This window comes from Nicotiana tabacum, chromosome 16 (genome assembly GCF_000715075.1).
Source record: "Nicotiana tabacum cultivar K326 chromosome 16, ASM71507v2, whole genome shotgun sequence".
Taxonomy (NCBI): Eukaryota; Viridiplantae; Streptophyta; class Magnoliopsida; order Solanales; family Solanaceae; genus Nicotiana; species Nicotiana tabacum.
In genome coordinates, this window is record NC_134095.1 from 166,430,097 (window position 1) to 166,453,363 (window position 23,267).

General features: G+C 33.9%; 1 long non-coding RNA gene across 6 annotated transcripts; it reads right to left on the reverse strand.

Annotated features, from left to right (window-relative positions):
- Positions 1-1,131: 1,131 nt before the first annotated feature.
- On the reverse strand, positions 1,132-17,170 carry LOC107826167 (uncharacterized). Of its 6 annotated transcripts, none has more exons than XR_001657219.2 (4): positions 16,621-17,170; positions 12,515-13,493; positions 4,444-7,463; positions 1,132-3,884 (listed from the first exon to the last, which is right to left on the reverse strand). It is a non-coding gene; the product is annotated as an uncharacterized LOC107826167 (long non-coding RNA). The 6 variants fall into 6 exon arrangements; XR_001657218.2 differs by having other exon boundaries at positions 13,401-13,514; XR_001657217.2 differs by having other exon boundaries at positions 13,390-13,514.
- Positions 17,171-23,267: the final 6,097 nt, after the last annotated feature.

Below are 23,267 nucleotides of genomic sequence, written 5' to 3' on the forward strand. Positions count from 1 at the left end.
ATGTGATAAAACCTTTCATCCAAAGTTCTAATTTTTGTCAGGTTTTCAGTATTTGATTATTTATATTTTAATTCAAATTTCATTTTTTTATGTTATTTCGTTTGACAATTTTTTTGTGGTTTATGAAAGTTATTATTTATTAGTTAGTATTAGTGAGGACAAAATTGTGAATATTCATTAATGTTCTTTTTAGAAGTGAATTAGCATATTGAATTGTTTGTCAAGTTATTAATAGCTTATTAGAATCACACGATGGTAAAATATAATATGTAATTGCGAATTATTCCTCTAAGAGTAAATGTTGTTTATTGTCAATTGTCAATAAAGGAGATATTTGTCTTTAAATTACTTTTTTTTATTCATTTACTTCTCGTCCAAATCTGTATAATGGATTAACTTTATAGATAGTCAAAATAAGGAATATACTTTAATGGTAAAGTTTTTTTTTAAGAAAATAATTATATAAATTTGATGTATATAGAATAGTTTAAATATTTGATTTGAAAGGAAACCGTAGATTGAATGGAATCTTAACATGCCTTATTTATAAATGCACGTTCCTTATTTGTAGGTCTAAAAAAGTTAAAACAAATTATTATAAATGAATTGTTTGATCCATACAAGGTCAAATTTTAATTGGTTTGATATCCTAAATTTTAGACTTATATGTAACCCTTTAAATAAGGAAACCTTTAATAAGTAAAATTTTATTCAATTTAAAACTTCTAAATATTAGGAGATAATTTAAATGACGATCTTGTTCAATATAAAATCACATTTTAAGGGTACAAGGCGAACTAGATTTCGCTAAGGGCCTTCGTGCTTTTAATATAGTATAGATAGATATAGATAAATTATATTACTTTGTCAATGTAAGGGTATCATTGAGGGTATAGGTTTTTTCATTTTAGGTCTTGACAGTAAATTGTTCTTTTTGAGAGTAACTCTGTTAGTACTAAAGCAATTCACGTTAGCTGATCTCCAGTTACCAAGACATGAACTATGGATTTTTTTTGGGTTCCTTTACAGTGGCAGGGTGCAATCAGATCTTCTCCTGAAAATCAGTCACCAAACTTCCAGCTGTAAGTATAGTAAACAACAGTTCTGAATATATATGTAATTACAGTCACGTAGTCGAAAAAATACTCTTTTCATTGAGAAATATATCTTCCTGAATGGTCTACATATAACTAAGCATGTGACAAAGATTGAATTCCGTCAACTTCAGCACTTAGAAGGTGACCAACATTCTCCAAACAATCCCTCACTCGCTGTAATTTCGGTTGAAGGTGAAGTGTGCCTTAGATTCCTCGACAATGGCAATATGTGAGATGGGTGGGTTTCTATTTCTGAACTATCCATTACCAGACTGTCATATGACACTACTCGCATCACGAAAAATCTTGACTCCAGATTAAGCTGTAAATCTCATCACAGGGGCCATTGTCCCTACAAACCATTTCAACTAAGAGTGGGAAAACTGCAAAACAGTAAAATAACTGAGAAAACCAGGAATCTGAAGCCTACTTAAAAATGCAATGTTTTTAGGTTCGCCTGTTCAGAAACAGCAGCTAATCAAATAATGTTTACAACACCAACGACATTATGTAATGTGCAGGATGTTATGATCGATGCAAAAGTACCATCCAGTTATTGCTGAGCATTTTTGCAAGATGATCTTTTTGCCTAATTTACTTTGTTATCATTGAAATAAGCTTTACAAGACCATTATTGTACAAAATTACCTCTGTAACTACATGAAATTTGGCAAGATGATCTTGGTTGGTGCATCGGGTTATCTAAAGAAGATTACCTGCCACTTGGAACTTAAATGGTATAGACACACTCTTCCTCCATCAATGATAAAGGAAAATGCCACAAAGGGCCTGAATTTCTATTTTAAATTAAGTAGGTTAAGGAGTCCTGTCTAACCTGGTGTTACTAAATATCTTCTTAGCATTTCAAAAAACTTAACATTTAAGAAGCTACTAGTTAGTCTAAAAACCAAAAACAGGTCCCCCATTTCTTGCTAAATATAACTTTACACCCACAAAAAGAATATTAGTAGTTCCTTCATTAGTAGTCTAGGATGGGCCAAAGATCTGAAAAAGTATTACTCCATACAGAGTTTACCAAACAGGTTCTCACATATCCAATGGACAGATATGTTTTCTTCCATGGAAAGATCCAAATGAGAATTCCAAAACTGAAGCAGGCTTATGATATTGACTTCAAACAAAAAATCAAATGTTCACTTTTCCAACAGGTCAAGAAATAAAGCAGCAGAAGAAACTGACTGTAAAAAGATGCATAATATGTCTCTTTGTTATCGGGTAATCATTTCAAATACCAAAAACCTTCTGTTTGAGCGCCACAACACTAAGTAGAAAATACTCGCAAAAAACTGCCAGAGAACCAACCAGTCAAAATCGTGATGTACCCTTCAGTAAGCAAAATCTCCAACTGGAATGGTGTAAAAAGATTTCAAGAACCTGGACATCTGCATTAGCACTCATTGTACTTTTTTATTTTATTTTTGTAGCACACTCTGTGCACCTTATTATGCTAAGAAAAAACAATTGTAGTTTCACAAGAAGCTTATCTAAGTATCGTAAACCAAATAATAGGAGTACCAAAAGTACCTAGTCTTTCATATTGAGGCTGTTGTGCTATAATGTGTATAACTCTGTTTTTGAGAGAAAAAAGCGACAGGGGCTCGCCTCGCTTCAAAAGCGAAACGCACGCTTCATTGAAGTGAAGGGCAATAGTTAAAAAAAGTATAGAGCAAAAATGGGGTATAAAGTATAACAGGGGAAGAGAGGACGGAAACAAAAAAGAAAAGGAAGACGAAATGCAGAACTTGTTCTTATTTAGTCCAAAAGACACCAGTTAAGGGGTATAACCTTTTTGAAGAAATTTAATCAGGCATTATGCAGCGGCCCTGTTCACATTTGACGTATCATAAATAATTATCTGAATATTGAATTGAAAATAACAGAGACACTGGTATGATACTAACAGCAGACCACCAATCTTGGCTAAACTATTATCAGAAAAAGCGAGTAGGAATAAGAACTACAAATTTAGGCCTTTTTCAATTGGAGTTACCACTCTTAACCACGGAACAACTAAAATCAACCACACTATTATCACAGAAAGAGAGTAGCTAAAATTTTCTCTCCAATGTCATGGTTAGATTCTACTCCGTGATCCATTTTATGTGTTAGATTGAATATTGAAAAGTGAAAAATGTTTTGTATGTTTAGAGGACTGGTTCTTCAATTGTCTAGACAAAAACTCAATCAAAAAAACCCCATAGCGATTGCAAAATCGATTAACGGACATGGAGACCTCCAAATGATTACAAGGGTAGCATAAGGATGAATTTTGAAGTGCAAGGGTAGAAATCAAGAGGAACAAGGTCAGAGAGAAAGAAGGGTACCTAGCAATAGATTTCACCGGAGAAAAGAGATGGAGAGAAGCAAGTTCGCCTAAGAAAAGTGACGTTTCAGTTCACTGCTAGGGCCCAAAAGAGAAAACTGCTACAGCTACATATGGCGTCGTTTGAAATTGGCGGGCCGAAATCCAAACGATTGTTGCCCTAGTTATCCTACTAAGCTTCGGAGAAGAGTGGAAGGATAGATAAGTCTAGAAAAGGTTGGATATTTCATAGGACAGAGCGAGGGCAGAACACATGGCTGCCAAGCAGGCGCGTTGATGAAAGAGGCTGCTCAAGCTTGTCAAGTCTCTTCTAATATAAAAGAAAGTAAGGCAACTGTATTAGCTTTTCAATGTCTTTTGCCTGCTTTTTTCTTGAAAGGCCGAGGCAGACAAAGCCATTGCCGCTGCAATTTCAGAAGCTTGAAGCTCCAAAAAGTCAACACCTACATTAAATCATCATCCAAGCACCAGATGAAACACACTAAAGATATTTGGACAGAACTTCACATTAGGAATTGGTTAATCATATCCAAAGATAATTTTTTCTTATCAGTTGCATTGATCATGAAACATGCATGAATAAGATACAGGTAAACCCCCTTTTTCTTGTCAAAGAGAAAATAAAATTACTATGAAATTGTTGCAGTCATATCATCAAACACGTTGGGTGCATACCGTGAATTAGTGTGCAACAGAAAATAAATATTTTATCCTAAATATCATATTTGTATTCATCAAATATACAGAATCATGCATGTGCAAATCAAAATAGATATGCCACAAATTAGTACAACAAAGTTGCGCCTACTTTTCTCTTTCAATTTCTCGATGTAGCACAAACACATGCAGATGAAAAATGTTTAAGAATAAAATCTGTCAAGCATTTTGATGCAATCAATACTTAAAACACACCAAGATCAAATTGACAAAATGTTTTTTTTAAGTGAATACTTAGGTATGTTCACAGGAGAAAAGAGATACTGAATAAAAATCAAAACTTACCAGGTGTGTGAACCTTGATGAGGCAGGATACATTTATAAACAGCAACTCTCCATTTTAAGAAAAAGTTTAACAATGGAAGTCCCAGTATCAAATACACTTGACCAACTTCGGAAGAACATGGAGGAATCTAAGCTCGAACACCTTTCAGAAGCAAATCCAAAAGCTAACTGGATAGTTTCCTAGGTTGCACGTATACTATTACGGAAATCTTTAAGTGAACCACAAAAAAATAAGGATAGAAATACTACGAAGACTTAGTTGGAGATGCAGCTGGATTATAGGTATATTTTTCGTTGAATTCATCTCAAATTAAGAGTGGGAGTGGCTTACAAAGATATATACATTTGTAATGGTGGGAGGATTGTTATATTCTTGTTGGGGCTTCCCATTTTATGAACTATCAGGGAGCTCTCTTCGTTATGTCTTTAAGATTGTTAAAGCGGCAATATCAAAGAGGCATCTGAATTACCCAGTCTCTAATCATCAGTTGTTCAAGAATGACACTATCGATACATAGATTCTTCCTCGCATTGCATTCCTTAGGTACATTATAATGTAATACATACCTAAACTTAACTCCCCATTGACTAGTTGGTACAGATACAATAGTACGTCCTTAATTTTTGTATAACCATATGATATCCGACATGCACTGACTCAAACGTATGTGAATCATCCATCTTATAACATATTTTTTTATGCAGATGGTTGGACAAGGCAGCCATATTGGAGGAGTCGTCCCCTTCCCGTTCAGAATCAACCGAGCAAGAAAACATGGTGGGCAGATGGCTTTTTGAGGTAGCAAAAGTGAAACATGCTCCCGTTTGTGGTCAACATTTCTTGTAGTATTTTTTGAACAAGCTAAATACATGGATGACTGTCTCGGAAATTCCTCACTTATAGTTTTTGTCATTGCCATGGCATTCACTGTATCCAGGATATGTTCGTTGCACCACAATAAAAGTCATGTGCGGCGTCTTTTGCTCAACAGAGTTAGCCTTGAAATGTTTTGTTCCGTAATATGTTGTGTAACTGCTTGAAGTTCACAAGCTTCATCATGTGGGGATACACCCCATTACTATTTTCTGGCTAACTCCTCAATTCATCTTGATTAAGGTTATAGAGGGATTGGCTGCCACAAGACTCCAAGATTTCTTTGAATCTCAGGTTTCTGAGTCAATGAATCAGTATGGACCACAATTAAACGAAAACTCGTCTTACTCATTTTCAGATCCTTGTTTAAGGAAGACGTAGATAAGGGTTTTTTAGACAAGTATTATGCAATGTTAATAGTTCCTACCTCCCTCAATTTTTGCTTATGTTGTTTGCTGATCAGAAATTGGTATGATAATCATGAGCCTCATGATACCGAAGTGTTGGAGGACATTGCTCAAGAATTATGGGAGGACATATTCTTAAAGAAGTGAGGACATAAAAAAGTCTAGCTTGTGTTGTTCTAATTTATCATCTTTAATATGTTCTCCTATAATTCTTAAGCAATGTCCTCCAACACTTCGGTATCATACGGCTCATGATTATCATACCAGTTCCTGATCAACAAACAGCATAAGCAAAAATTGAGAAAGGTAGGAACTATTAACATTGCATAATACTTGTCTAAACGGCTCTTATCTACGTCTTCCTTAAATAAGGATTCGAAAATGATGATGCATATGACATTTAAGAATTGGCTAATGCCTAAGACGAGTTCGTTTAATTGTGATCCATACTGATTCATTGACTCAGAAACCTGAGATTCAAAGAAATCTTGGAGTCCAATGGCAGTCAATCCCTCCATAATCACAATCAAGATGAATTAAAGAGTTAGCCAGAAAATACTAATGAGGTGTATCCCCACATGATGAAGCTTGTGATCTTCAACTCTCCAAACAGTTACACAACATATTACGGAACAAAACATTCGAAGGCTAACTCTGTTGATCAAAGGATGCCGCACATGAATTTCATTGTGGTGCAACGGACATATCCTAAATACAGGATATGTGTGAATGTCATGGCAATGACAAAAACTATTAATGAGCAATTTCCGCGACAGTCATCCATATATTTAGTTTGTTCAAAAAAGAAGGTTCTCCCTGTAGCCCCTACAAGACTGTAAACAAGAAATGTTGACCATAACGGGAGCATCTTTAACAAGTGTTTCACTTCCCTCACTTTTGCCACCTCAAAAAGTCGTCTGCCCAACACGTTTTCTTGCTCGATTGATTCTGAACGTGAAGGGGCAACGCCTCCAGTATGGCTACCTTGTCTAACCATCAACACACAAAAAAATTATATGCTATAAGACGGATGATTCACATACGTTTGAGTCAATAGATGTCGGATATCATATGATTATACAAAAATTAAGGATCTACTATTATATATGTACCAACTAGTCAATGGGGAGTTAAGTTTAGGTACGTATTACATTATAATGTACCTGAGGTATGCAATGCGAGGAAGAATCTAAGTATCGGTAGTGTCATTCTTGAACAACTGATGATTAGAGACTGGTAATTCAAATGCATCTTTGATATTGCCGCTTTAACAATCTTAAAGACATAACGAAGGGAGTTCCCTGATAGTTCCTTGCGTTCACAAAATGGGAAGCCTAACAAGACTATTGCAATCCTCCCACCATTACAAATGTACATATCTTTGTAAGCCACTCCCACTCTTAATTTGAGAGGAATGCAGCGAAAAATGTCTATAATCCAGCTGCATCTTCAACTAAGTCTTCGTAGTATTTCTATCCTTATTTTTTTGTGATCCTCTTCACGAAGTGGTTCACTTAAAGATTTCCGTAATAGTATACGTGCAACTTAGGAAACTATCCAGTTGGCTTTTGGATTTGCTTATGAAAGGTGTTCAAGCTCAGATTCCTCCATGTTATTCCTAAGTTGATCAACAAGAAATGCTTTCAAAGAAATATCTCGGTCAGCTTTACCAAAAGCTAATAGCACCAGTGCCCCAAAAATATTAGGCGTCGGGCCTCATACCATAACATACCCAGCCCCTGCTCAGAGAGAAAACAAATAATTTTACTAAAAAAAGCTACATGGAAGATAATAATGATGAAAATGGCGAGAATCTTGTAATCTTATATTTAGCCCTACCCGACTACCCATCAGACATTAGCGCATTACACATATGCTCAATCTAATAAGTTCAATATATATTACTCATCAGATATCCAACACTAATTACCAAGTCCAATATGCTTGGACTTGTTAATTTCCAAGATGACTTAGGCCTCATTTGTTAGCACTTAATGGAGGTCTGAATCTTAATCATTTAAATCTTAATTATTAAGTGTATTTTTTTTTACTTCACAATAAATTAATAGGTCAGTATGATTAAGATCTATAGCAAAGACTTAATTTCATTAAGATGCTATCATCCACATTCATTACTAACTACCGCCACCGCCTACCATTATAACCTACCACCACCATGATCACCATTCTCAACCATAGCCGCCGCCACCTACCACCACCATTATCTTCAACCATAACCACAAATTCACTCACCTCCTACCATTATAAACTATCACCACCCATCATCACCTTCCAAAATCACAATCACAACCACCATAGATCAAGATTTTGGTTTGTAATTTATCAGCAAATTAAAATTAATTTTTAATATTACTTACGATACGGAATTTGTTAGTAATTACTAAGCCTAGTTTCGTTGGCAAATTACCAACTGATATTGAAATAGTTGGAAAATTTATCAATATGGAGATGAAATAGTTGGTAAATTACCAACTAGCATTGAAACGATTGATAAATTTAATGATAGATATATAATCAATTGATATTTTCTGACGAATCTAGCATTTATAGTAAATATAAATATATCAATATATATCATGAGTCACACTTCATTATTGTTTGTGCACGAATAAGAATCATCTTTTTATAAATTGGAGTCACACTCCAATCTTTAATAAAAAATTCACGTAAAATTATATTTTTCAGATATAAATATCCAAATATTTGGTTATAGACTTCCGACTAATAGGCACTTGGGCAACTTTCACTAATATAGTAGTATTAGTAACCACGATGCTCGTACATTATTAAAGAATATTAATTATATGAAAGTATGATCGATCTGAATTGTTTGGGTACTTTAAATCATATATTTTAACAAAATCATAAATTAAATATCATATTATCTCAATGTATGCACCAAAAAATTTACCTCTTTTAGACTTTTTCGATTGCTCCGAATTCATTTATTATTTGAAATTATCAATTATATTTTTGAATATTATTTTTACTTTATTTTTTTAAGTTAATTCAAAGTATACTCAGTGTTACTCTATCTCTCTTTTTCTTTCTTTATACATTATTTTACTATGACGACATCTTACTTGGGTTTTTTCATTTAGTATTTTACTTATAACCCAAATATAATATAGTTTATTCTAATTTGTAAGGATTAATATTTTAATTTATTTGAATAAAACACAAGAACCCATCAAAACCAGTTCAGGATTCTTCCGAACCATCTAATTAGTTAGATCCAAATATGCATCTTCTTCGATGCCTGAGAAAGAGCTTTAATCGGTTGAATGATTAATAGGTCATATTCATCTGATCCTTCAACTTCCTATATATCAAGCTCTAATTTTTTCTTATCTCATTCACATTTTTTTCCTCAGTTCTTTGCTACTCCAAAGTACCTATATTGTTTTAACCTTTAGCTCTTTTTCCAACCGTTAATCAAATTAAATATTTTCTCTAACAAATAACGTGAAAGGATCTTATACTTCCACCAACAATTAGCCTACATACAAAAGCCCAACAAGCAATATTATCGACTCGATAATATAAACTCGAAAACTGTATTACTCACATATAAATCTCACCTTCTCAAATCTCTTGGTTATAGTTTGGTGCATGAGAGAATGCCTAAGAGGAAAAAACAACTAGAGTAAGTTTTTAATAAAAAATTTATTTCAACGACTTAGATTTATGTTTATGTTCCCGATCTTTATCATACCCAAAACTGTCACGTTTAGGAAATACAATATCTCATCAATAACTCTATCATGATTTGTTTTGAGAAGATTAGTTTGTTAAACCACCGAGGCTAATTTATTTACGACTCATACTACACTTCTGCACTAATTGTACAGGTACTGAGGGGGGTGCATCGGGTGCTCACTTAGGCGCATAGTCGTATCAGCTGGAGACTTAGTAGTGAGTTGCTTTCCAAGCTTCAACCGCATCACTCGGAGTCTCCTTTCCCTAAATTAATTGTATTCTACTTTCATTCCAAACAGTAGTTGTAGTTAGGGGTGGGCATAGTTTGGGCAAACCCGAAGCTCAAACCGAAATCCGAATTTTTTGGATTTTTGGTTTGAATTTTCGAATAACGGAATAGATTTTGGATTTAATTTTTAAAATTTTTGGATTTCGAATTGGATATTGGATTTGGTACTTCGAATTTTGGATATCCAAAATTCTTATACTTTATTAATCCATTATCCATATTCTAATAATAACAAGTTCAATGCCCTACTAAGTTACTGTCAGAATACTATATATTTAGATACGGATTTACTATTGCTACTTTTAGGTCGTGTTAATGTCTCTATTGCATTTCCTTGATAATAATTTCATTACTTGAATACTTCATTTGGATGGTTGCGGTGAGAATGAGGAACTTTTCAGACAATTTAACATAAGTACTTCATTTGTATATTTATTCTTGTAAAGGGAAGAAACATCTCAACTTATAAGCTCAAAACCGAAAATCCAAAATATCCAAACTGATTAATCCAAAATCGAACTTAAAAAATCCGATCCAATCCGAACTTATTTGGATTGTATTTAATTTCTTTAATCCGACAACCACATATCCAAACTGAAATTTTCATATCCAATCCGAATGTCTCGATTGCCCACCCCTAGTTGTAGTAGTTTTGTACATTCTATTAGATGCTCGTGCACTTGCGACACCGAGGGTTGATGATTTTACCAGATGCTCATGGTTGTAATTGCTATACATTATTTCATTTTATGTTTTGTTTATATTCCATAGCTTGATGAAGATGTTATAGTATTTTATCGATCAAGATCCCATAAGTTACTACCGTTTAATCATTTTTATTATTTGAGTTTTAAAATGTTATGGGCTATCAATTGTGGTGATAATTTATGGTTGGTTTGTCTAACGACAACGTTGAGCACCATCACGGCCTACGATAAGAACGAGATAGAGACACAAACACAATAAAATAATAATTGGAGCCAAGAGCTTTGTCCTCCTTAGCTTGTAGTTTCCTTCTTATGCATATCTTCGTCAATCTTTTTATAGTTTTTTCAAATTAGTCTCTAATTTTAGTTTTTTTGGTATCACACTGTTTAGATATTGCTATGGTGATTTTATTTCAAAAGATGTTCTAATTATATAATAACGAGTATTTGTAATTTGTTTCATAGTTTAAAATGTTCAAACAATAACTTTATATTATTTCTATTTTTTATTTTTGAATTATTAGGTAATAGAGTATCATTTACAACTCTAATTATGTACCATCATAGTTATATATTTATTTCTATTTGCACCGGGTGTCCGAGTCTCTAAGAGCCCCGACTAATCTCAGGGGTGCACAGGCCCTAGGCAAGGAGTTTCCCGTAAGTGCACCACGGTTAATTAAGGTTTTACCCAGTCCGATGGCCCTCAGAAATTGTTTGCACCCAGTGGGTTTCGAACTTGAGACCTTGAAAGGGAGCAAACCTCAAGGTTCAAGTCAATTGCCACCAGGCCAACCCCTGAGGATTACCATCATAGTTATATTATAGGTGTAATGTATCTTTATGTTATTTACTTTTTCATATAAGAGAAAAAGTATTTTGCAAATATACATATACTAATTTATTTTATGATTTTTAATGTTTTAATGTAATTTTATTGTTTATTTATTTGTATGTTTATGATATTACTTTTTAAAATATTAAAAATTAATTATCCATGGGACTTATGTTTCACGTCCTGAGGCTTCCGTCTCACGTGTGTTTAGATAAAATGCTTTGCCTCATGCCTACACCTTTTAAAATATTAATTATACATTCTAGTATTAGTAATAATTTCATTACATATTCGAATATTAAATAATTAGATCTAAATTATTTTTGCACTTAGTTTATATTTTGTAATTCAAACATGAGTGCAATTAAAATTTTATTATTTTGTACAAATAGTTTGGTGCAATTAAAGTTTATTATTTTGTATGATAATTTAATAACTAAAGATACATGTATAAGTCATGTGATTAGTTAGTATTAACATAGTTTAAGAATCAAAAGTGAAATTACGAAATACTCAAAAAGAAAAATGGAGAAAGCGATATAAATTGGAAAGTTTCCAAAGAGACAAAGAAAAGAAGAAAAATTATATAAAAAGAAGAAAAATAAAGTATACCAGTCTCTCACAAGCTATCGTTTGGATGTTTCTCAATTCACAATCCATTCGGCTAAATGGTAAGTATTTTTTATCGATCTAATTTTTCAAGTATATTGTAGATATGTTGATATGCTATATTTGTTTGGTTATACAGATATTAGATCATTGAAGTTGAGCGCAATTCTTAAAAAACATAATGTAAACCTTGCAAAGACACAATATAAATAATCAAAATACATATATATAATAATTAATTTTATAAACTGAAATACACATTAAAAAAATCAAATAAACTGAAAATATAAAATAAAAACATACATACATATATATATACTGAAATCAGCAACACCTTAATTAAATTAAATTTAATAACTAAAATCAGTAACATTTCAAAGAAAGGGGAAAAAAACCTTAAAAAAATATAATAATTAAGTTATCAAATTTAATATACTAAAATCAGCAAAGCAGCAACAATTCAAAAATATAATAATTAAGTTTATAAACTAAAATATACAAAAATTAATAAATAAAGGCTAAATAAGAAAAATAAAAGGGGAAAAGAAGGGCTACTGGAACCCTAGTAGTGGACACAACGGGAAGAAGAAGAAAGAAGGAAGAAAATAAGAAGAAAAAAGAAGAAATTACCTGGACAGACTTCTGGAACCCTAGCAGCAACGATGCTAGATGGAATGGAAGAAGATAATGAAATATATTCACTTTGGGGTCTATGTTTTGTATAATAAGAAAAAGACCCAATCTTTTTCTAAAAAAAGAAATTGACCCCTTTTGACTAAAGTGATCGTTTTTTCACTTCTTGCTTTTGCGTCGCTTCTCGATTCAAGTGTTGAAGCAATCACTTTTGAAAATCGCCTCGCCTCAACTTCAGAAAAATGATGCATTGTCGCTTCGCAATGCTTCTCGCTTAAAACGACGAAGCGATCGCTTTTTTAAACATTTGTCCTTTGCTATTGGTATGTAGCTATCTCTTCCAATCTCTCTGTGAACATTTATTGTGCCATTTTTTAGGTAATGATTTGAAAGCGTGTGCTCATTATAATTGGGATTCGAAGCCTAATTTGATTATTAGTACTCATTTTTTACTATCCAAAGATTTTTAGATATCAATAAATGCTACTGTAATCTTTTTACATTATCAGAAAAGAAAGTGTGCCAGAAAAATGACTTCAAATCGTGAGTGGATATACAAAAGGTTAACGAGAGGTTTGTATAATCCAAAATTCGTAAGGTGTGTTGAGAAATTTATTGAGTTTGCAAAGAATCATTGGGAAGGGAGGGATGGTGAGAGACTAAGGTGCCCATGTAACAAAAAAAAATGTCAAAATAGAAATTTTGAAGATGTTTTTACGGTCCACGAACATTTATTGCGCAATGGCTTTGTACTTGGATATCATATATGGTACTTGCACGGAGAAAATGAGGTTACGAGAAATATAGATCAACATGAAGAGATGCAAAATTGGGATCAGTAAATGTGGGTGTAATTGATGAGCTTGGATCACCTGCTTCATACCATAGAATGGTCCTTGACGTCGTTGGCCCCTTATTCGATATATGGACGAATTACCGAATCCCGATGCACAAAAATTTTATGATATGATTGATTCTGCAAATCAAGAGGTGTGGCCTGGATGTGAAACACATTCTCAATTGTCAGATGTTGCACGTTTAATGCATATCAAGTCTGAACACCATCTATTTGATAGATATTTTGATGACATTTGTCAATATGTGAATGAGATGATTCCTCATGATAACCTAATGCCAAAAAATTTCTATGAAACTAAGAAGTTAATGCAGGGAATGAACATGCCAGTAGAAAAATTCGCAGTTGTATTAATGTCTGTATGATTTATTGGGGAGAAGACACTAAACTTAGCCATTACAAGTTTTGTTGTCATTCCAGGTACAAGCCTACTAGGCAAATATCTAATTCAAAGAGAAATCTTGTACCACTCAAACAGAGGTACTACTTCCTTACTCCACGGTTGCAACACTTATATGCTTCCGACATGACTGTTGCACATATGCGATGGCATATCGAACATGAAGTTGAGGAAGGTTTGATGCGTCACTATTCAGATGCACCCGCATGGAAACAATTTGATAAGATGTATCCACCTTTTGCAGCTGAAAGTCGTAATGTCATACTATGCACAAATGGTTTTCAACCATTTGGACAAACAGGTCAACAGTATTCATGTTGGCCATTAGTTGTGACACCATACAACTTGTCGTCTTGGATGAGTACGAAAGTCCTATTTGTTTTTGTCAGTTATAGTTCCTGGGCCGAAGAACCCTAAGCAAAAACTTGATGTTTTCTTGCAATCTTTGATTGCAGAACTAAAAAAACTGTGGAGTATAGGTGTGGACACATATGATATCTCAAAGAAGCAAAATTTTAACATGTGAGCTGCTTTGACGTGGACAATTAATGATTTTCATGCACATTCGATGTTGTCTGGATGGGGTACTGCAGGTAGGCTAGCATGTCCATATTGTATGGAGAATTTAGATGTTTTTACTTTGACAAAAGGTGGCAAACAGTCCTGGTTTGACAATCATCGTAAGTTCCTACCACTGGATCATTCATACAGAACTAATAGAAATTCAGTTAGAAAGAATAAAGCGGTCACAACACATCCTCCCCCGATACGGTCAGATGATGATATATTGAAGGAGATAAATGAATTGGGGTTGAAAAAGGTAACACAGCTTGGGGTTGATATTGTTAATGATAAAATTAGTAAGTTTTCTGGTTGGAAGAAAAGAAGCATATTTTGGGATTTGCCATATTGGAGTACAAATCTCATTCGACACAATCTAGATGTTATACACATCGAGAAAAACTTTTTCGAGAATGTGTTCAACACGGTGCTGGATGTAGATGGTAAAACCAAAGATAATCCCGAGTCTAGGGAAGACTTGAAAGAGTTCTGTCGACGCCCTAAATTACATGTTGTTGGTGACGAATATCTAAAAATTAGTTACACACTAGACAAGAAGTCAAAAAAAAGTGTTGTGTGAATGGGTGGAGAATCTCAAATTTCCAGATGGATATGTCTCAAAAATGGGAAGGTGTGTGGATATGAAAAAACATAAATTGTTTGGTATGAAAAGCCACGATTGTCATGTACTCATGCAAAGATTGGTCCCTATTGTGTTTCGAGAGCTATTACCACAAAAAGTTTGCGAACCACTTGCTGAGATGAGCCTTTTCTTTAGGGATCTCACTTCTACAGCAATTCGGGAAGAGGATACGGTCAGATTGAACAAGAAATACCTGAAATAGTTTGTAAATTGGAGCGTTTATTCCCTCCCAACTTCTTTGATTCAATGGAACATCTCACCGTGCATCTTGCGTACGATGGATGTACCCATTTAAGAGGTAAAATTTCATTGATACTAATTCAAGCACTTCATTTTCATCATGAATGACTCACAATTTGAGCTTATACGTTATTTCAAAAAACCTTCAGAAATTGAAAAATAATGTTCGAAATAAGGCATAAGTTTTTGTTCACACTACTTCGAGCCTCATGTTTACATAAGGCATAGAAAAGTTCCACGAAATGATGATGGTGGTATAAGTGAAACGGATGAACACGATGGTAATCATTCTATATTTATCTATCCAGGTAAAGCATTTGGGATATGTAAACCAAGATATATGACTGAAGAAGAACTTGATGCAGCTCATATTTATATTTTATTAAATTGCGCACAAGTACACCCATATATTGAGTAAGACTTCAATCTTTTATTTTCATTTATAGATTAGCAAATTCATCAAAACACTTAATATAGTAATTTTCTTCGATGTGATTCAAAGGATTTTTATTGACTCCCTTCATCAAAATTTCCCGCATATTATGGAGAAGGAAGTGGATAAGAAACTTGATGAAGATTCTGCATCATAGTTTAAAAGATATGTGAGTACTTGTACAATATCCTCCCACTTATACTTACCTCGCTTATAAGAAACTCTAATTATTTTTCTTTTATAGGCACGAGTCCACATAGATAATCAGTTCATCAAGGCCATTGCAGAAGGTCCGTGTCAAACTGCACAACCATGGACTGGTTATATTGTCAACGACTTTAAATTTCACACTAGAACCCGCAGTTCTTATAGAGCATCTAACAACAACGGTGTATGCATAAAAGAAACTAATATATAGTGCAAATGATAGTGACTACTATGGTGTGATAACTAATATCCTTGAATTGGAGTACAAGGGTAGTTAGTATATAAAGAGAATTGTTTTACTCAAGTACGAGTGGTTTGATCCCACACCAAAGGCAGTAATGAAGATTCACCCACAATATAAACTTGTGGATATCAACCATGAAAAGAAATTAAAATGTATGAACCATTTGTTTTGGCAATGCAAGCGGCTCAAGTGTATTATACAGCTTATCCTAGCTTAAGGCGTGATAAGAATGACGGGTGGGATGTGTGCAAAATGCATACCAACAAAAGAACACACCAAAAAATGAGAAATACCACCATATCATTCAACCTACGACAAAGGGTTATTATCACTTTGCAAACCAAATCTTATAATCCACATTAATTAAATACATAGAATGATAAAGATTGCCACACAAAGGAAAACGAATATACAGGATTTGAAAGACAACAAGATTCCATATATTCATGTCAAATACTATTCAACAAAAAGGGGCAGAGATAAACTGGAAAATAAAGAAGGCAAAGATGAAGAGCTTACTTATTGAAAGCAAGGAAACAGTTCGAAGTACCAAATAAAATCCGGAAATGAGCTGGAATGGACGGCGTCCACCTCGCCGGAAACCTCAACGAACCTCGTCGGAAAATCGATCGAAAACCTCGACTGCTCTCTCCACCCAAAAACGCTGCATATTTGTCGTTTCAGAGATGTGGCTTGCGTTTCTGTGTTATAAGCCCAGGAGAAAAATCGAAAGAAACCCCAGGCAGCTAGAATGTGAAATCCAGAATACTCGACTCCAAACCAAATGGGTAAAGAAGGAAAAATTCTACAAACAATTAGGAAAAATTCTACAAACAATTCTTGGGACTACTATATGTCAGGTGGATTAAGGAATTTGCAAAAGAATCCAAAAGGGAAAATGAATAGAGGGAAAAGACGAGGGCTAAGCCAAAAGGTGGGGACGGCTGCTGCTGGAGTTTGTTGAGGGTGGCGGCTGCTCTCATTTTGCTTGAGGGTCTGCCGATTTTCTAGGTTAGGAGTTTCCCCCCCTTTTTTCTTCTTCTTTTGTGGTGCGGCTGACTCCCCCTTCTTTTATTGTGAGTGTGTATTTACCTTTAGGTAGGGAGAAGGGGCTTAGGGTTATGGGATTGGGCTTGGATTTAGGAAATTTGAAATTGGGCTCCAAATTTTGAATTTCAATTCTTAAAGTCCAACAACTAAGTGACTTAACCCTTTTCTTTAAAACAATTCAAAATACTATTAAATATAAATCAATTCCAATTAATTAAGGTAAGCTATATAATAATATGAAACTATTTTTTGTATTTTTAAGTAAGGGTAGAGAAAAAGAAATAAATTGAAATCATAGTAAAAATCAAAATATTACTATAAAATACTAATGGATTTAAGTAAAAGAAATAAGAAAATATATAATGAACTATTTTTGTATTTTTATTTTTGTGTCTAAAAAATAAAATTGAAGATAAAATATTAAAATTTTATAAAATCAAATAGATAATAAAAATACTACGAATACTAAAATAACTCTTAAAAATCGTGCGGATCAAAAATTACGTGCTTACAATAGTCAACTCCGGCAGATGGTGTTGAGTCATTCCAATCTGAGGAAGATAGTTTAACATTTAGTGTGGTACCTGACAATGAAATTGTTCTCCTGAATGATCCAAATGGTGAATTCATAAACATAAGAGACGGGGATGATAATTTAGATGATGAAGTAGAACTTCATGTTGAATTGGAAAGATGAGGATGAAGAGCCATATGATGAAAATGACAGTGAATAGAGTTAAAGTGCTTCAATCTCTTCAACTATAGAGTCTGAATGAGTGAAACATAATATATAATTTATTTTTATTACTATTTGATTTTATATTTCTTGAGAAAAAAGTTCCTGGATTTCAGATTTTATGGGTTCTTGTTTTTTTTTTTAACTTTGGTATTTGTATTTAATAGTTCTTTCGCTGGCTTGTTTGACCGGTGACCATCACCCTCATTTTGTGAGGAGTAGTAGTTGTATTTTGCAAGTGCAGTAAGAAATACTTATAAAGTAAATTTGTTCCTCTTCATATGTTTGACTTTTTAATCTGTCATGTCTATATTAATACTTGTATGCTTATTTTTTTCAAAGCATCTGTTCTTGGAGTAATGTATTAGTTAATTACTCTTGGAATACTATATCAATTAACTACTTATCACTGTATCCAATTAGATTTGATCATAATTCATTAATTATTTTAATTGGTCATCTACATATGACTTTGGAATTGCAGATATGGCACCTACGGGAGGTGAAGCACGTAGATATGTTGAAAACAGGAATACAAACTCACTTAGATCTCCTCAGATGTTGAGTCCTACATCTAATCAGTCACCATTATCACCTGACCCTCAAGTTATAGAAACGTCACATTTGGATGCAACTATAAACAGATCCTTACCATCTTCATCTTCTGATCTTGGTACACCTGGAGATGAAATCCGATCAACAAGTTCGTCAAACGCAATTGGTGGTAACCGTATCCTAATTACAATCGCCCTTGGAGTGTAAGAGTACAAGTGTCATCTATTTATGTTTTTTTATTTATTTATGTTTCGTGCTTATCTGATGTGTATCGTGCATCTTTGTAAAGTCATGCCTGATTGTTTAGCATCTATAAAGATAGATACATATTTAGACTATTGGGACAGACATGTTGAGGCACAATTTGTTATAGTATTTCAGTTAGCGAAATCTTTTTTTTATCTTTTTTATATGGTACGTAGGACAAAAACTTTAAATGAATATGTCATTGATTTTCTACTCTAATAGCAGGGTGCTCATATCCAAAAACTAGAGAAAGCAGGAAAGTTCTTATCTTTTTCAATATGACTAGACAATGACTCTAGATAAATATACTCATGGAATCATCTTATAGAGGAAATCTTTTCTATTTTATTTTATATGAAGTAAGACTTGGTCTTATTAGGAAAACTGTTGGAAGAATTTATGTGATATGCATATATGAGTGCATTAATGTGGTCTACGTTGCATATCAAAATCTTAATTCCTTCATATTAACTCTAGTTAGGAGGTAACAACTCATTTACTGCAGGAATTGTGTAAAATAAAGATATTACTTACACTTCATACAAAAAAAATATAAATTGGTTGTTCTCGTAAGAAGATGGACAGAAGAATGTCCCTCTTGATGATTATTAAGCACCGTCTAAATAATTCACGTTATTTTTCAAATGCTTCTTGAAAGAATATGAAAGCTTTAAATGGAATGGAGTAATAAAATAATTCGTTTCTTATTTACTCAAGTCTGGAGTCAGGCAATCAAGTTGCTCAGTCTATCACAAAAATCTTCAAGGAGAAACTGGATCATGAAGGACATAATTGGAAGTCTGTTACACCAGATACAAAAGATTTCTATTGGGAAGAGTTTAAGGTAAAATTATAGTACTAATTATTATTTTAATAATGGACTTTGTATATTTAAAATTTCTGTTGTATCAATCTTTTGTTTTATCTGTTCTGTGCGCATTCCAAAAAATATTGGTTCGAGGCTTCTGATTTGATTAATACTAGGGTGGGTAGCCAAACAAAATCTGGTTAGTAATCTTCAATGTTGAGATGTATAGGAGATATGGGATGATTATGATGAACTAATAAACAAATGCATTAGAAGTATGCTTTAGCTGGCTAGGGAGAATGCAGTTCTTTACTTTGTTAGTTTCTAACAGATAATTTCAGTAGTCCAACCTAAAATGTAGGAAAAATCATGATATCGTGAATGCGCTTCTAATTATTTCATCTACTGCTATTAATTTTATCTGAAGTAGACTGTTATTCATCTCTTACATCTTTGAGAAACCTTGTAATCATGGTTAAGTCCTTCTAGTTTCGTCATATTGGTGTTTTTTTCTTCATAATATCATTCTGTCGAGTATATATGTGATACATTTATCATAATTTCACGATACTTGAATTCCTCTCGTTGCAATGTCTTATTTTTGTTGCATAATTAGTGAAAACAATCATAATCCTTATATATAACAGCTTTTATAACGTCCAAGACTTCTTAGTTTTAGTGTTTTTATGCTGCTATAAATACCTACACGTCAGTAATGCAAGATAAAAGGATGAGAAATAGAAAACTTAATACCTTAATATTGTACTAGTTAGTTTCCATTTATGCCAAATGTACAAATATCATGAAGTAACTACTGCATGAATTATTTTAAGATCTCATATTTCCTTCAACTTCTAGAATATACATATGTTGAGTTGCATAGGTTTTGATTCAAGCATCGTCATTTATCAAGTACTTTGACAAAGCAATTCTAGGACTGCTCTGTTCTGCTACGCTAGTGTCCGAGAAGAGCTAGGGAAAATTTATAATGACCACAATAGTAATGATGGAATAAGCATAAACTTTTGGTCCTATATGTTGATAATAATCGTGTCTGGCAAAGGTTTTTGTTGTCTTGAGGGATCACACTTCTTTGTTAGTATTTGGTTGATGATCTCTGTTACTAACTTGGTTTTTAGATCAGTAAAAAAATTTCTTTAGCTAAGCTAGAAGATCCTTCTCATTCCTTTTAGATATTTGGAGCTATTCTTTTTTTTTTTAAAATAAGATCGATAATATTTGGAGTTCCCTTTATCTTTCTTGAGCTGAGGGTTTACTACACTGGGTAAGTTGTTGTTGTTATCAGTATCTTGTGTTATTTTTCATTTGATCTTCTCGAATAGAAATGATTTCAATGGGACACTAGATTTGGTAGTGCCATAAAGGATAAGTTTATGAGCAAATGTGAAAAACTATACAAGCGTATGTTATTTGAAGCAAGACTTTGTGAGAAGAAGCGCAAACATATTCCAATATCTATTTGGGAGAGCTGGAAGCCTCACTGGGAGACTGAGGCTTTTAAAGCCAAGTCCGCGCAGTGCTCAAGGAATCGACTAAGTGAGAAAGGTGGTGAAGGGTCTGGTCTCTCACGCCATACAGGAGGCTCCAGAACTCACCGAGAACATGCAAGACTACTGGTATATTCATTTTTCTTTAGCCAAGTTATAATATCTCCAAAGCTAGTGATTATGTATTAATACAGTGAATGTGATTTTCAATTTTAGGCTAAAGAACTAGGAAGGCCAGCTCATCCGTATGAGCTTCTGAAGAAGACACATGTCAAGGCGAACAAAGAGTTTGTGGACCAGAAATCGAAGAGCACATATGTAAGTTACTATAGCTTGACTGTCATTTTTTGACAAGGAAAAGTAAAGCACCTATCTTGGTGGTTACATATCTCCTGTTACCAATTTTGAGTGAGTGATACCCAAAATTGGTCTTGCAATTTGAACTAAGAAATGTAGAAACTTGTAACCTCTAACAGTATAAACGAAACAGAATACAAACTAGCTATATGGATATCAATCGCATGAGCGCCAACTGTCTCCAAATTTGATTCGTCTTCTAGCAAGAGCTGGGCAGATCCTTGTAGCTCTTTGAATAATTTGTTGACATCTTCATAATTTGGCTTGAAAGCGTAGCACAAACTTTAAGCATTAAACCAAATGAAAACAATACATCCTTCAGTTCACACGATATTCGTGCATTGTTTTGTGTGATTCCTTGTTGATTTGTTGAATCTCGTCTTGAGATTCTATTGCATCCTTTTATGTCTTTTGTTAACTCCCCATTTTTGGTAAATATCCTACGAATCACCTCCGACATTTGAAACTTCGAGTTGTCTAGGTCTATAGCACAATGAGTTTCCTTTATGATAATGTAGTGTACCTTCCTAGAATGTAGCAATATCCAGTATAATATCAATGTATCATTCCCATGAATCACATCCTGGAAAACTATACATATATAATATAGTGCGTATGCCTTTCTGAGAGCCCTCCAAATGTAGCTCCCAAAGTCAGTAGCGTGGCCAAAGAACTGCGCAGTGGCTTTCCTCTGAGATGTAGTAAATGTGAGTTCCTCTTTTCTTTATAGAAAAGTGGCAGAAAAATAATGGTTTGGACATGATTGTGTATTTTGAGCATATGCCCTCCGAGATTGAGAGCACAAATAGTCCTAAGTATTTTTGATTTACTCCATGGTTCCGTGCATATGCCTACTATCGATACTCGTTCTAGGAGTGAGTATCAAGTGCTAATCCCATCCAATGAAATTGTATCAAATGGTAAGGTATGGATACATTAGCTTTCCCTGCAAAAAAGAACACAATGTTAATATAAACAAGACCTACCATGTTCTCCTCCCTAAGGATTTGAACAAAGCAGGTATGTATGGTTATCTCCCCATCGATTCTTTCACCTTCTCCTCCCCTTTCAATCTCTTGCAACTCTTATCCTTAAGTATGGACATTGAAGTTTATCTTTATTCACAATTCCTTTCCCTGTACTGTCCAACTGTGCAAAAGAATCACACTCTATAAGACCTACATCAAGAGCATAATTAGCTAAGTGATCAGCCAATTTGTTGCCTTTGCGATATATATGCGTTATGATAGTGTTACACTCCAGTAACAACTTCCTTATTTCCTCCACCTGCTCTACAATTCCCCATAGTTGTCACGACCCTAAACCCGGATCCGGTCGTGATGACACCTTTCGCGAAGACAAGGGCCGACACATTCCCAAATCATTTTTAAGCAATTAAGTAATAAGCATTTAAGTCTTTAACATGATAAAATTCCAAAATAAGCAGTGAATCAGGGGCCATTGAATGCACTATTGCGCTAACTTGGTGGGTCATCTTTATAGTTTCACAATCCATAGATAGTTTCTTTGTCACCAAGTCCTTCATGAATTTAGCATAGCCCGACATTTGTTCAAGAGCCTCCACCAAAGGCACATCAATGGATAAGCTCTTCATTATATCAATGAACTTTTTAAACTGATTCTCATTTTTCTGCTTTGTAAGCCTTTGAGGATAAGGTGGAGGTGGCCTTGGCAAAAAGAACCTTAGCTTTAGGCACAACCGACTACGGCATGTCTATTACGTATTCCCTAGACGGGTTCACGTCATTTTGAGTTTCCACCTCGGCATCTTGAATATCAATCCTCACTTCTTCATTCACATTCTCGTCAATCACATTTTCAACCACCAAAGGAACTTCATCTTCTTGCAACTCAATTTCATCACCCAAAGTTTGCTTTTGTTTGG